At 31.4% G+C, this 13,897-nt stretch overlaps 1 protein-coding gene across 2 annotated transcripts in view; it reads left to right on the top strand.

Moving 5' to 3' along the window:
* The window catches only part of LOC124354067 (forkhead box protein K1-like), a 94,354-nt gene that overhangs the window by 32,650 nt on the left and 47,807 nt on the right, over nucleotides 1-13,897 (top strand). The gene's annotated exons all lie outside the window — the stretch shown is intronic.

Genomic DNA, 13,897 nt, shown 5'->3' with positions numbered 1-13,897 from the left:
TAACAAGCTAATAAAATAGGTTTCAGAACTGTACCTGTAGTAGTTTTTGAGGGATTCAGGGTTTAAAATGCAAAAAATTGGGGCACAAAACAATGTTTTTTTAAGTTTGATGTACAATAACTTTGTTAAATTGGTAATAAATACATAAAATCAACAAACATTAATTGTAGAGAATTTTAATTCTGAGAAAATTTGATATAATCAAAGTCTAAAATAAAACAGAAATAAGTACCAAAAAATCGATTTTATTCAGTATAATACATTACTAGTTTTAAGCAAAATTAATCAGGTTGGGCCAACCGTACGCACCTTTTTATAATAGATGTTCGAAAAATGAGGCCATCATTATCAATAAATTTTGCAGCACGTTTGTGTAATTGCTTTTGTTGCGTTTCTTAATTTTTCAGGACATCCCTGTATCTGCACAGCCGAATCCATAATACGGGCAATTAATTCATCACGAGAATTCACTTTTTGTCTTGTATACAATGTCTTTCATCCATCCCCAGATGCAATAATCCAATGGAGATAGATCTGGTGATCTTGGTGGCCAAGGGTGAGGCCCTCCACGACCAATCCAGTGTCCAGGAAATTGATGATTTAAGTAAGCAGAAACGGCACGTGAAAAGTGGGGAGGTGCTCCGTCATGCTGGAAGTACAAATTTTTGTCTGAGATGTAAAGGAACATTCTCTAACAGCTGCGGCAACTCTTCTTGAAGGAAATGCAAATAGAACTCAGCATTTAGGCGTCCAGGTAATATGAAAAGGTCCAATCAGCCGATTGTGCAAAAGGCCACACCAGACATTGACGCTAAATCGGTGTTGAAAGTTCTGTTCCACTACCTCATGTGGATTTTATTTCTGCCATGAGTGTTCATTGTGCAAGTTATTGACACCATCCCGAGTGAATTGTGCCTCATCCGTAAACAAAATACGCTTGTAGAGTTGATTATTAATAATTCAAAAAGTTGAAAAACTCCAAGCGAAGCGGACCATCCCCTAGCTGTAGATGTTGAACCTTTTGTTTATGAAACGGATAAAATTTGTTTCGATTAAGTGACCTCCACACCGTTGACTGTGAAACTCCTATCCGCCTAGAAATACGTCGTGTACTTACACCTGGACTGCGATGAACAGCATTAATAACAATATCTCATCATCAAGTTGGACAGCTCGTTCATAATTGGTTCTAGTACTTGGTAATGATCCTGTTTCCCGAAGAGTACGAAAAGTTCCTGAAATTGTTTTGGTATCTGGAATCCTTCCTATTAGGGTAACGTTGTTCATATTCTTCTACAGCAGCTCTAGCAAATAAGTAAGGCGCTGAATTAAACAATCGAATTAACCCAAAATATTTAAAAACACGATTCATCAGAACCCGATCTCCTCTGTAGCTTGCAAAACACCACTAATACACAGTTCTACACGTAACAGTACAGAATTTGTTTCGCTGAATAAACAATTCGAATTACCAAATAATAAAACAGAAAACTGCATTTCGATTTATTAGTAAACAATAATGGGAAAATGTTTGCATCAGAATTTTCGATCTCCTGTAAATTTGTATTGCAAAACACCACTAATTTTATTTACACACATTCTATTTAACAGTTAAATCAGTACAGAATTTATCTCATCATGTTGATCAGCTGTTTTATTCGTACGGTATTTCTTTACCAGCTTAGAAATTAATAAAACAAATAAAACTGCATTTCGATGATTAGTAAACAATAATGGGAAATAGTTTGCATCATTTATTTTCGAACATTTGATGTAAATTTATTACCAATTTAAAAAAGTTATTGTACAACAATTAATAAAACATTGTTTCGTGCCCCAATATTTTTTAACCCTGAATCCCTCAAAAACTACATTTATTTAACAGTTCTGAATCTTGTTTTCTAATTTTATCTCAAATACATTAAGGGAACAAACATTTTGTTTTTGTTACTTATTTTAATCTAAATACCGTACGGTTTATTTCTTTACCCAGAATTCAGTAAATCTTTCGCTACTGTAATAACGAATCGATTTTTTGGTAACTTATTTCTGTTTTATTGTAGACTTTGATTAATATCAATTTTCTCACCCTGTATATTATATATTCTCTACAATTAATTTTTTGTTGATTATAAATATGTATTTATTACCAAAACGCTTCGTTAGCGAGTTACAAGCCTGAATTCCTGGGTAAAGAGTAAAATAAAGCCATACTGAACTTTTGGAAAGGTTAATTAAGTAAGAAATATCGTGGATTCTTATGTATTTTTAACCTGATAAAGCTAATAAAATAGGTTTCAGAACTGTACCTGTAGTAGTTTTTGAGGGATTCAGGGTTAAATGCAAAAAATTGGGGCACGAAACAATGTTTTTTTAAGTTTGATGTACAATAACTTTGTTAAATATGGTAATAAATACATAAAATCAACAAAAATTAATTGTAGAGAATTTAATTCTAAGAAAAATTGATATAATCAAAGTCTAAAATAAAACAGAAATAAGTACCAAAAAATCGATTTTATTCAGTATAATACATTACTAGCTGTAAAGAAATACCGTACGGTATTTAGTTAAAATAAAACAAAAACAAAATGTTTGTTCCTTAATGATGAGATAAATTGAGAAAACAAGAATAACTGTTAAATAAATTCGTTTGTAAATAAAAATATCATGTTATTATTACGTTGTACTTTTTTTAATATAAATTTACATCAAATGTTCGAAAATAAATGAAGCAAACATTTTCCCATTATTGTTTACTAATCATCGAAATGCAGTTTTTTGTTTTTATTAATTTCTAAGTTGGTAACGCACGAATAACAGCTGATCAACAATGGTATTCTGTACTGTTACGTTAGAACTGTGTATTAGTGGTGTTTTGCAAGCTACAGCAGGAGATCGGGTTCTGTGAATCGTGTTATTAAATGCAATTTTTCTGTGAGTTATAATTCGATTGTTTATTCAGCGAAAAAATGCCTTACTTATTTACATCAGAGGAAATACGCTGATATGGTTTTTATTTTGGGTTACTGTAATGGTAATGCTAGAGCTGCTGTAGAAGAATATGAAACTACGTTACCCTAATTAGGAGGATTCCAGATACCAAAACAATTTCAGGAACTTTTCGTACTCTTCGGGAAACAGGATCACTACCAAGTACTAGAACCAATTACAGTATGAACGAGCTGTCCAACTTGATGATGATATTGTTATTAATGCTGTTCATCACAGTCCAGGTGTAAGTACACGACGTATTTCTAGGCGGATAGGAGTTTCGCAGTCAACGGTGTGGAGGTCACTTAATCGAAACAAATTTTATCCGTTTCATAAACAAAAGGTTCAACATCTATGGGGATGGTCCGCTTCGCCTTGGAGTTTTGCAAATTTTGAATATTAATAATCAACTCTACAAGCGTATTTTGTTTACGGATGAGGCACAATTCACTCGGGATGGTGTTAATAACTTGCACAATGAACACTCATGGGCAGAAGAAAATCCACATGAGGTAGTGGAACAGAACTTTCAACACCGATTTAGCGTCAATGTCTGGTGTGGCCTTTTGCACAATCGGCTGATTGGACCTTTCATATTACCTGGACGCCTAAATGCTGAGTTCTATTTGCATTTTTCTTCAAGAAGAGTTCCCGCAGCTGTTAGAGAATGTTCCTTTTACATCTCAGACAAAATTTGTACTTCCAGCATGACGGAGCACCTCCCCACTTTTCACGTGCCGTTTTCTGCTTACTTAAATCATCAATTTCCTGGACACTGGATTGGTCGTGGAGGGCCTCACCCTTGGCCACCAAGATCACCAGATCTATCTCCATTGGATTATTGCATCTGGGGATGGATTTAAGACATTGTATACAAGACAAAAGTGAATTCTCGTGATGAATTAATTGCCCGTATTATGGATTCGGCTGTGCAGATACAGGGAAGTCCTGAAAAATTAAGAAACGCAACAAAAGCAATACACAAACGTGCTGCAAAACGTATTGATAATGATGGCCTCATTTTCGAACATCTATTATAAAAAGGTGCGTACGGTTGGCCCAACCTGATTAATTTTGCTTAAAACTAGTAAATGTATTATACTGAATAAAATCGATTTTTTGGTACTTATTTCTGTTTTATTTTAGACTTTGATTATATTAATTTTCTTAGAATTAAATTCTCTACAATTAATTTTTGTTGATTTTATGTATTTATTACCAATTTTAACAAAGTTATTGTACATCAAAACTTAAAAAAACATTGTTTCGTGCCCCCAATTTTTTTGCATTTAACCCTGAATCCCTCAAAAACTACTACAGGTACAGTTCTTGAAACCTATTTTATTAGCTTTATCAGGTAAAAAATACATAAGAATCCACGATATTTCTTACTTAATTAACCTTTCCAAAAGTTCAGTATGGCTTTATTTTACTCTTTACCCAGGAATTCAGGCGAAATCTTTCGCTAGCTGTAACTCGCTAACGAAGCGTTTTCGGACCTATGTTTATATAACATTTTTTCATTATTTTACTAGTACAATGTGCTGTAGAAGTGGGGGGAGAACTTCATGAATCACCCTGTAAATATATACAGGGTGATTCAAAACTAAACGGCAATCTCTCGGGAGCTTATTCTATAGCTAAAAACAAGTAAAAAAGTTCATATAACCATATGCCCGGAAACGCTTCGTTAGCGAGTTACGCCTAGCGAAAGATTTCGCCCGGATTTCAGAACCCTTGGTGAAGTCAGGCCGTATAAAAATGGTAAAGGTAGTTACAAAGATACAAATACGATTGTTTTTTATGTTTTTTATATCTGACAAATTTATTAAAATTCGTCCCAGAGCTGTAAATGCAATACTTTCAGAGATATCTTACGTAAAACACAAGAATTGGTGCAAAGAAATAACACATTTTTGTGTTTAACGTAAGATTACTTGCATAAATGTTAAATAAAGGTCATTTTTTTTCTTAAACAGATTTGTAGAACATTTAATTCTGAAAAGAATCTCATGTGAATTACTTAGGAAAAAAATTAATAATAGGTAATGAAATTTAGCTTTATTTAAAAATAAAAACAGACGCACAAAAATGCATATTCTTATCTGCATAAAATATTAACTAATGTTTAGGTTGTGAGTAACAGCTGATCATTTATTCTAGACTGAACATTAACATAAAATGTATTTACCTTTATAAAACTGTAATAATCACCTATAATAGTTGCTCAAAGTGTCCTCCGTTGTTAGCAATGCACGTTTTCGCACGACGAATCCACTCTTTTTCTAGCGCGTTTCATAACGTTTGGAGCATTCTGATAGTTTCTGCCGCCTCTGTAATGCGATTACGTAATTCCTCTATGGTGTTAATCCGTTTTGAATAAACAATTGACTTCATCCAACCCCATAAGAAAAAGTCTGCTGGCGTGAGGTCAGGAGAACGTAGGTGGCCATTTTACTGGTCCATTTCGACCAATCTATTGTCTACCGTATGTATCATTTAAATAGTTTTTCACATCATTTAGAAAAATGTGGAGGTGCTCCGTCGTGCATAAACCATGCATTTATTCTGTTTTGAACAGGAATATCTTCCAAGAGGGTAGGCAGGTTTGTTCTTAAAAAATTTAAGTACGCTACTCCCATTAAGTCGATTAGGGAGGGAAAATGGACCAATCAAATTATCACCCAGAAACACCAAGCCATACATTGACTGAAAATGTATGTTGAAAAATGCCTCGTCGCAGTTTCATGTGGGTTGTCGTACGCCCAAGTATGGGTTTTTACAATTCCATTTCTTGTAAAAACAGGATTCATCAGTAACGAGAATACGCCGAAGAAAATACTGATTGTCGTAAACAATTTCTTCTTAACCAGCGGCAGAAACATCTTCCGTTTATTAAGATCTTGCGGTAATAAGTCTTGAACACGTGTTATATGGAATGGGTACAACTGTGCTTCATGAAGTGTCCCGCCATACGCTTGACTGGCAAATATTTAACTGACGTGATAATTGTCTGGTGCTTGTGGTTGGTGATAATTGTACAGCATTTATTATTGCTTGTTCATTATTATAGTTCCTTGCGCTACGTTGACGACCAGTATCTATTCGCTTCGGTTTAAAGCTACCATTTTTCTCTAAGTCGTCTCTCCACAGCTTCAAATGTTTTTTTGCTATCATGTGTTCTTCGATGTGGAAAAGTATCACGATATTCCTGAACTGCAGCTAAACCATTCTTGTTAACTTTTGCCGTAAATCAGTATCATGTCCGTATACTCTTCAAATGAATACATACCATTTACATTATCTGCCATTATTTACTAAGATAATTACATACACTTTTATAAAAATATTTAATAAAATATTTTATTACACTTGTATAAAATAATTCCAAATAATCACAGTATCTCACAAAATACAATCTTCACACGCCACAATACAAAAACCTCCATAAAGGTTATTCAAATATTACTTCATGAACTTAATTGTTGATCAGCTGATATTGCCAACCTTTGCAAAGAAAATATGACGATAAAAAGTGTTGAATAAATGATCAGCTGTTTACTCACGAACCTAAACATTAGTTAATATTTTATGCAGATAAGAATATGCATTTTTGTGCGTCTGTTTTATTTTTAAATAAAGCTAAATTTCAATACCTATTATTAATTTTTTTTCCTAAGTAATTCACATGAATCTTTTCAGAATTAAATGTTCTACAAATCTGTTTAAGAAAAAAAATGACCTTTATTTAACATTTATGCAAGTAATCTTACGTTAAACACAAAAATGTGTTATTTCTTTGCACCAATTCTTGTGTTTTACGTAAGATATCTCTGAAAGTATTGCATTTACAGCTCTGGGACGAATTTTAATAAATTTGTCAGATATAAAAAAACATAAAAAACAAGCGTATTTGTATCTTTGTAACTACCTTTACCATTTTTATACGGCCTGACTTCACCAAGGGTTCTGAAATCCGGGCGAAATCTTTCGCTAGGCGTAACTCGCTAACGAAGCGTTTCCGGGCATATGGTTATATGAACTTTTTTACTTGTTTTTAGCTATAGAATAAGCTCCCGAGAGATTGCCGTTTTAGTTTTGAATCACCCTGTATATATATATATATATATATATATATATAAATTGTATAAAAAGAAAACATATTACAGAGAAGTGATTATTTACATGATCTTCCAACAGCATTTAAATTTGAAATGGATCTGTTAAAATTAAAACATAAGGGGTTATTTAATTAAGCTGTATTTGTATTCTCTGAGGAATTTTTTTTATATAAATTCTAATTAATTAGTTATAAGAAGAATAGAAGATAAATTGTTAGGTTGTGAGTTATTAAGATACTCTTAAATAAACTCATGTTACCATTAAAAATGTATATATTTAAATTAATATTAGTATTTTATTGAAATGATAGTCAAGTATGAAAGGTCAAAGTATTTGACATTTAAATACTTTGTGTCCCATATTTTTTTAGTGTTTTATCTTCTGTAGGGATAAAAAAAATATTTTTGTGATTTATTATTTTTAAACAGTTATGCTTAGCCAGATAAAAATACAATTTGTAACGAAATGTCCCACTCTCTGAAAGTCGAAATCTATGTTCTGTAGTTTGTTTTGAGTAGTCGTTTATAGGTACTTTATTTTTGGCAAAATCTCTGATTGTTACACATTTATTGAATAATCATTATCTAATCAATAAAAGTGATAAATATTGTAGATGGAGCTTATATTGGTTACTGTTAACTTAATTACATTAAAACATAAAACCAATATTTAATACTTTTATTTTTTGTGAGGCCTTTCGATAGCAAGGCTATCTTCTTCTTTTGTGATGTGTCTGAAGAAGATAGCCTTGCTATCGAAAGGCCTCACAAAAAATAAAAGTATTAAATATTGGTTTTTTGTTTTAATGTAATTAAGTTAAAAAATGATGAAGCAAAAGCAAATATAAAATTTGTTCTGAAAATTTTACCTGGATTTCATTAATTAATCGAGTCTACTAAATTATCGTAATACTAGGAGTTACCCTTGACTTCGCACGCAATTTCGTATGTTTTGTACGTGCATGAGCACTTCTTGTTCGAGTTCATTATATTTCCGACTCCAGTGTTGAATTTGACTTCTTCCCACGATGAAGAAAATATCTTAAAAGTGTGTATAGTCATTTAAATTTACTCCGGCCTTAGTATCTTTTAGTTCCAAAACTGATTTTGCCTCTTTCCTGATAAAGAAAACATATATATCTCTTAGAAGCCTACTTTTGTCAAAAGACTATTTAGATAGGTTTCATTTAGATAACAGTCTTTATAAATTAAATGTTGTATCGGCACTGCTAGCAGTTACCCGCTGCTTTGAACATAATTTAGTGCATGTTTTTGACCACTGCTGGTTTGAGTGAATTACATTTCCGATGCCAATTTTGAGTTTACCTTGTTGCTACGATCATTATAATTTACTTAGTTCTTAAAAAGTATGTTTTGTTCCATAGTTGATTTTTTTTTTTCGTTTCGTAACTAAGAAAATATATATTACAGCTCAGAGAAGCCTACTGCTGTCAAAAGAAAACTAAGATGGATTTTATATCAGTCTTTAAATTTATATTAACAGTTTTTTTTCACATTTTAGAACATTTAGAGCTGGAACTGGTATATTAGTAAAACAGTCCAGCAATATTTGACGACCAGAATTGCAAAGGGATCTAAGTGCCATCTTTTAGCGCAATGGGGTTTTCACTGCAAAGCGATCTATGTCCACATGCCAATGCCCTGCATTGTGATCTGTGTTCATAAAAAACTCCTAGTAGTTGTTATAGGATGCAACAGAATGCGCTGGTAGTATGTCGGGGCGGGCTTGCAATGCATAGGGATCTAAGTGCCGTCACGTTGTCGTCCGCCCCACCACTATTCCCGCCACTCCTGTTGATATAGGCGTGCTCTACCCGTCATTGCCTTTGCCTGTGTTTTTCATATTGCTTATTTTAAGTTATAAAGTTTTCTTACAATCATGGCTGACGACACCAACAATTTGAATAACAGTGCTTTTGGTGAAGATGTCAGTGAAAAGAAGCTGGCGTTTAGAGAAAAACAGAAGAAAGCAAGACTAAGTGGGAAGTCTTATATGACACTAAACAAACACACTAGGAAGGAGATAGCAGCGAAACCATTGCCTGCTGTAGAGGTAAGTGTGATAGCTTTACCGGTAATAATGGAATTAAAAAAATGTATTCCCTTTGCCTAAATTGACACATTGCAATATGTATTATTTACGCCAACTCACCTGCTACAATTTCAATGTCCATAGCACCAACGCTAATGATGCTATAATTTGTATGTTGCACGAGGGGCAGTCAGGTAGAGGAGGGAATCAGGTAGCGTCTTGCATTACTCAGGCTATAAACTCTGGTTTACTCCCAAATCACAAGAAACATTTGGTTGTTTGGAGCGACAACTGTGCCGGCCAACTAAAAAATCGAATGCTTATTTTTCTATACCTATACATGGTAGTTAAGCGTATTTTTGAGTCTGTTCAACACAAATTTCTGCTCTCCGGCCACAGTTTTTCTGTTGCCGATAGAGACTTCGCTATTATCGAAAAAAGTGTCGGTCAGCTAGAATGCAAGTGATGGAAGGTCTACAGAAAGTTATCGAGGAAGCTAGACCCTCAAAGCCTTTCAAAGTTTTGAAAATGGCTGATCACTTTTTTGACTTTGACAAAGCAGCTTCTAGTTGCATTGATACAAAAAAAAACTAGGCATCAGTCAGATTTCCGTGATCAAAGTGGATCAAATTGAACCTGTTTTTGTATAAAAAAAATTTAACGATCTATGTCCATGGGAAAGAAAGGCAAGACAATAAGAGATATTGAAAATATATTGCACAATGATTCCATACTTGGATGAAAACAACAGAAACTTCTATCGTGAGCTGTGTTAGTAAAATGAACTCTTTTTAAGGCACTTACATCCTTTTGCACTGTTAGGTAGTTTGGACTTAGGACCTTCTGCCGAAAGGAATTTATAAACTTTTTATTCAAGTAAATAGCTTTATAAAACTTGATAATAATTTTAAACATAATGTAAACAATGTATCTCAATAATTACAAAATATAAATACAAATTTTTTTGGAAAATGTAAAGTTTTTTTCATTTCCTGAAAAGTTTTGTTTTTGGCACTTAGATCCCTTTGCAATTCTGGTCGTCATTTAATTTAGCATAGTTCTTGTCAAATGCTTCAAAGGGAGTCTTTGGAGTCAATATATGACCTTATGTTTTAGGACATTTTATACGGTAAATTAGTACTTACCTAATCACTGAAATCTAAAACTGAAAAATATGGGTTTTCTTTAGACATTTTACTCCATATAAATGTAACCTAAGACACCCCAGGACATTGCTGGACAACATTCCAGTGAAGAGCATTCCGTATGCGCTTCACTCATCTAAGCTTGCCGTTCATTCTCAAACTCTGTTGACCACATACATCTTCTTTATTGTTCATCTTCTTCTTATCGACTTGACTCCATTAACTACACTTCAGCAAATGCACCATTCTCCCCAGCAGTAAAGTGTATCTTAAAATACACTCACTAATGCTTCTGCTGCCCAGTAGTCATTAGGACATTGGTTTCAGAAACTGCTCTGAGGGGGGCACCCCGTTTTCCATGGTTCAGTTCAGTTTACTCACTATAAATTTAAACAAATTGAAAATAATAAACAATGTTTACACAGAACAGTTGATTACATTTAACAATTAATATTACACAACTTTAGAGACCAAGATGGCATTTCTTGCTACTTTAAAGACCAGTGGGGCGTGGCCCGGGGGGATTTTCGAAATAAGAATAGGCCTATATTCATGCCAGGGACCATAAAAATGTCCATGTAAAATTTCAGTATATTCAATTGAGTAATTTACGCATGAAAGAAAAACAAACAAACAAGGCATTTTCTTATTTATAATATTATCAGGATGTCATTATTATTATTAGCCCTTATAGATAGGGTTAACTGTATATATAAATAAAACAGAAAACTGAAATTTTTTAAGTTTTACATATAAGTAGTTAAAACTATCACTTAAGTACTTAACTAAGTAGTTAAGTATTTAAACAGCTTGTGGTATTAGATCTAATATGTAAAACTTATTATTACAAATTTTAGTTTTCTGTTTTATTTATATATACAGTTAACCCTAGATCTGTCACATTGACACTTGATGTGTTGATGAAGTGTTGTAATAATATCAATTTTATGAATGGAAAATACTCTTATTTCGGTACTAATTAACAGAGTAGGTTACATAATATAACATTTCAGCTAGATGCAATTTAACATTAATAGTTTGAAGAAACATTTTTTAACTGTCATTATTTGCTCATTATTTAGTAGGTTGTCTATTGTTAGATACAAAAATCTCTTATCAATAACACATACATTATTTTCACATTATTTAGGGGGAGACAAGAATAATAAATCTCATTTTCTCACAATTAATTTTTGTTATTGTTACAATTATTGTTCTGGTATTTTTATGAAAATATGCCTAAATTAAAAATGTGTATATTTTTAGTTCTATGTCATCTATTTTTTTCTATTTAGTGTAACTAAATTCAAGTTCAATACATAGGTAATTTTGTATGTAGTAGATAAAATGTAACAAATGAAAGGAAAATTATTATTTAATAAAAAAGGTTGAACATAAATCATACATGAAAATAGAAATGAAATACAGCACTAAGTATTGTTGTGAAAATAACAAACAGAATCCAAATAATGGCAAAATGTATTATTTACATTGTATATTGTCAAGTGATCTTTTAACAGTTCAAGTGGTGAATAAATGTTAACAGTTAAAATGTAACAATATTCCTGAATTAACATAACTAACATGGATTAATCAATCTCTACTTCAACAATGTTCCGTTTGTTCTTTGTTATTTTTGTTACTTATTACAGAACAGAACCATGTTGACTTGTGAGTCTTTCTGATAGATAGACCTGGAACTCATATTTGTGAAGGATTATCTAAAATCCAATGACTAGGTACAATAAAAGAAACATTTGAAAATTGAAATAGATTTATATAGGTGTTGCTTATTTTATGAAACAATGTACAAGATGTACAATTCATTTAATTAAATCAAAATAAAGATAATACATATCAGGTGTTTCATATATGAGTAAGTTGTGTTAAATTGATTAAGGGTCAAGAAGTTGGTGGAAAGTTGAATACACGAACCTAAGTCATTAATTTCAAATACAGTAACATTTTTCAACTAAGGTGGTCTTAGTTTTAAATATAAGATTTTCAAATTTAAAACTAGGGTGGTATTTTGCATTATTTTAAAGTGTATTAAACCTACTATGTTTTAAGTAAAAATTCAAAAAGTGGCTAAATGTTTAGTTCTTAAATAATTTATATTTTTGCAGCTAAAGTATTTAAAATTGGAGGATATTTTATATTGACCATTGTCTTAAATACAATTGAGACCATTTACAATTTTATCTTAATTATTTCATCATCTCTATTTGTTTTCAAAGTGTTATAAATTTCTTTGTATTTATTAACATATTTATTTATAAGAACAATAATTAATCAGTCTTATGAACTACATTATGGAAATGTATGGAAACCATAGACTGAAAAACTTTTTCTTTGTAGTTTGAAAATTAATGAGTATAAAATTATATTTTAAACTGTTTATTGTTTATTTACCTATTTATTATGTTTTGAATGATGTACACCACAGCAAATCTTTTTGATTTGATTATTTCCAGATAATGAAAAAGTAGCTTTGTTGTGATTTATAATGGAAAAGATTATTTCATTATAAATGATCATACTGTATATTATACTTTAATTGTTTAAGTTGCAATAAAATCACTTCAAACTTAAACATAATTTTCAATATATATATATATATATATATACATATATATATATATGTGTATATATATATATATATATATATATATATATATATATATATAGATTGATAAATTAGATGCTTATTTCAATTTCCTCTGTTTTGTGCTTGCTCGTAATCATTTTCAGGTATATACCAACAATATTCGTAGTAGATGGTGTTTGGATGTCTAGTTTTTTATATTCAAATAAACTATGAAAAATCATTTTCTCATTAAAGTATAAAACAAATAAAATGTTAAAGCAGGTAATTTATAATACTAGCAACATTTTAGGATAATCAGTAAGGAATACAGGTTAAGTAGTAAAGAAAACTTTATACTGTATGTAATGTAGCCTCTTAAAAACGTTTTTTCAGTTTCATTTAATATCAACACAGAATTTTGATACCAATGGTACAGTCGTAATGTTTTTACATGCTCTGGATAGTTAATTGTATCTTTCTATATATTCTTTGTTGGTTTTAACCTAAATGTGTTATAAATTAAAATAAATTTAGTCTATTAATACATTTTAATAAAATGTTAGTCTAGTTTTAGAGGCTAGTATAGATAAAAGGTCTTTAGTTGAAATAAATACATTAAATTGGTTTTAGAATGAAATATGTTATTGTCAGATCATGATTACACAAACCTAAAACAAATAAAATATGAATAAAGTAAATTTAAACACATTTTTAACATTAATATGAAAATAAAAATCAACACTTACTGGCTGACTGACGTTCACCACACTACTCTCACTCATGCCAGCCTATAAACACCTGGGCTAGAAATGATCTGTTATTGTACTTGTCCATCTTGTTCTTAATACACTTGATTTTGTTAAACAGTCCATGATTAAGTTTACAATTTAATACCTTATTATAATAACATTCAATGATTTTTTTGCATATCTAATATTGTTGAAGTGTATCAAGTATTGATTTTTTCCTCTCAGTTCTAGAGACATTTGACGAATAA

This window comes from Homalodisca vitripennis, chromosome 2 (assembly GCF_021130785.1).
Source record: "Homalodisca vitripennis isolate AUS2020 chromosome 2, UT_GWSS_2.1, whole genome shotgun sequence".
In the NCBI taxonomy this organism is placed as follows: Eukaryota; Metazoa; Arthropoda; class Insecta; order Hemiptera; family Cicadellidae; genus Homalodisca; species Homalodisca vitripennis.
The sequence above is the reverse complement of the archived record's forward strand: the minus strand, read 5'-3'. Positions and strand labels throughout refer to the sequence as shown.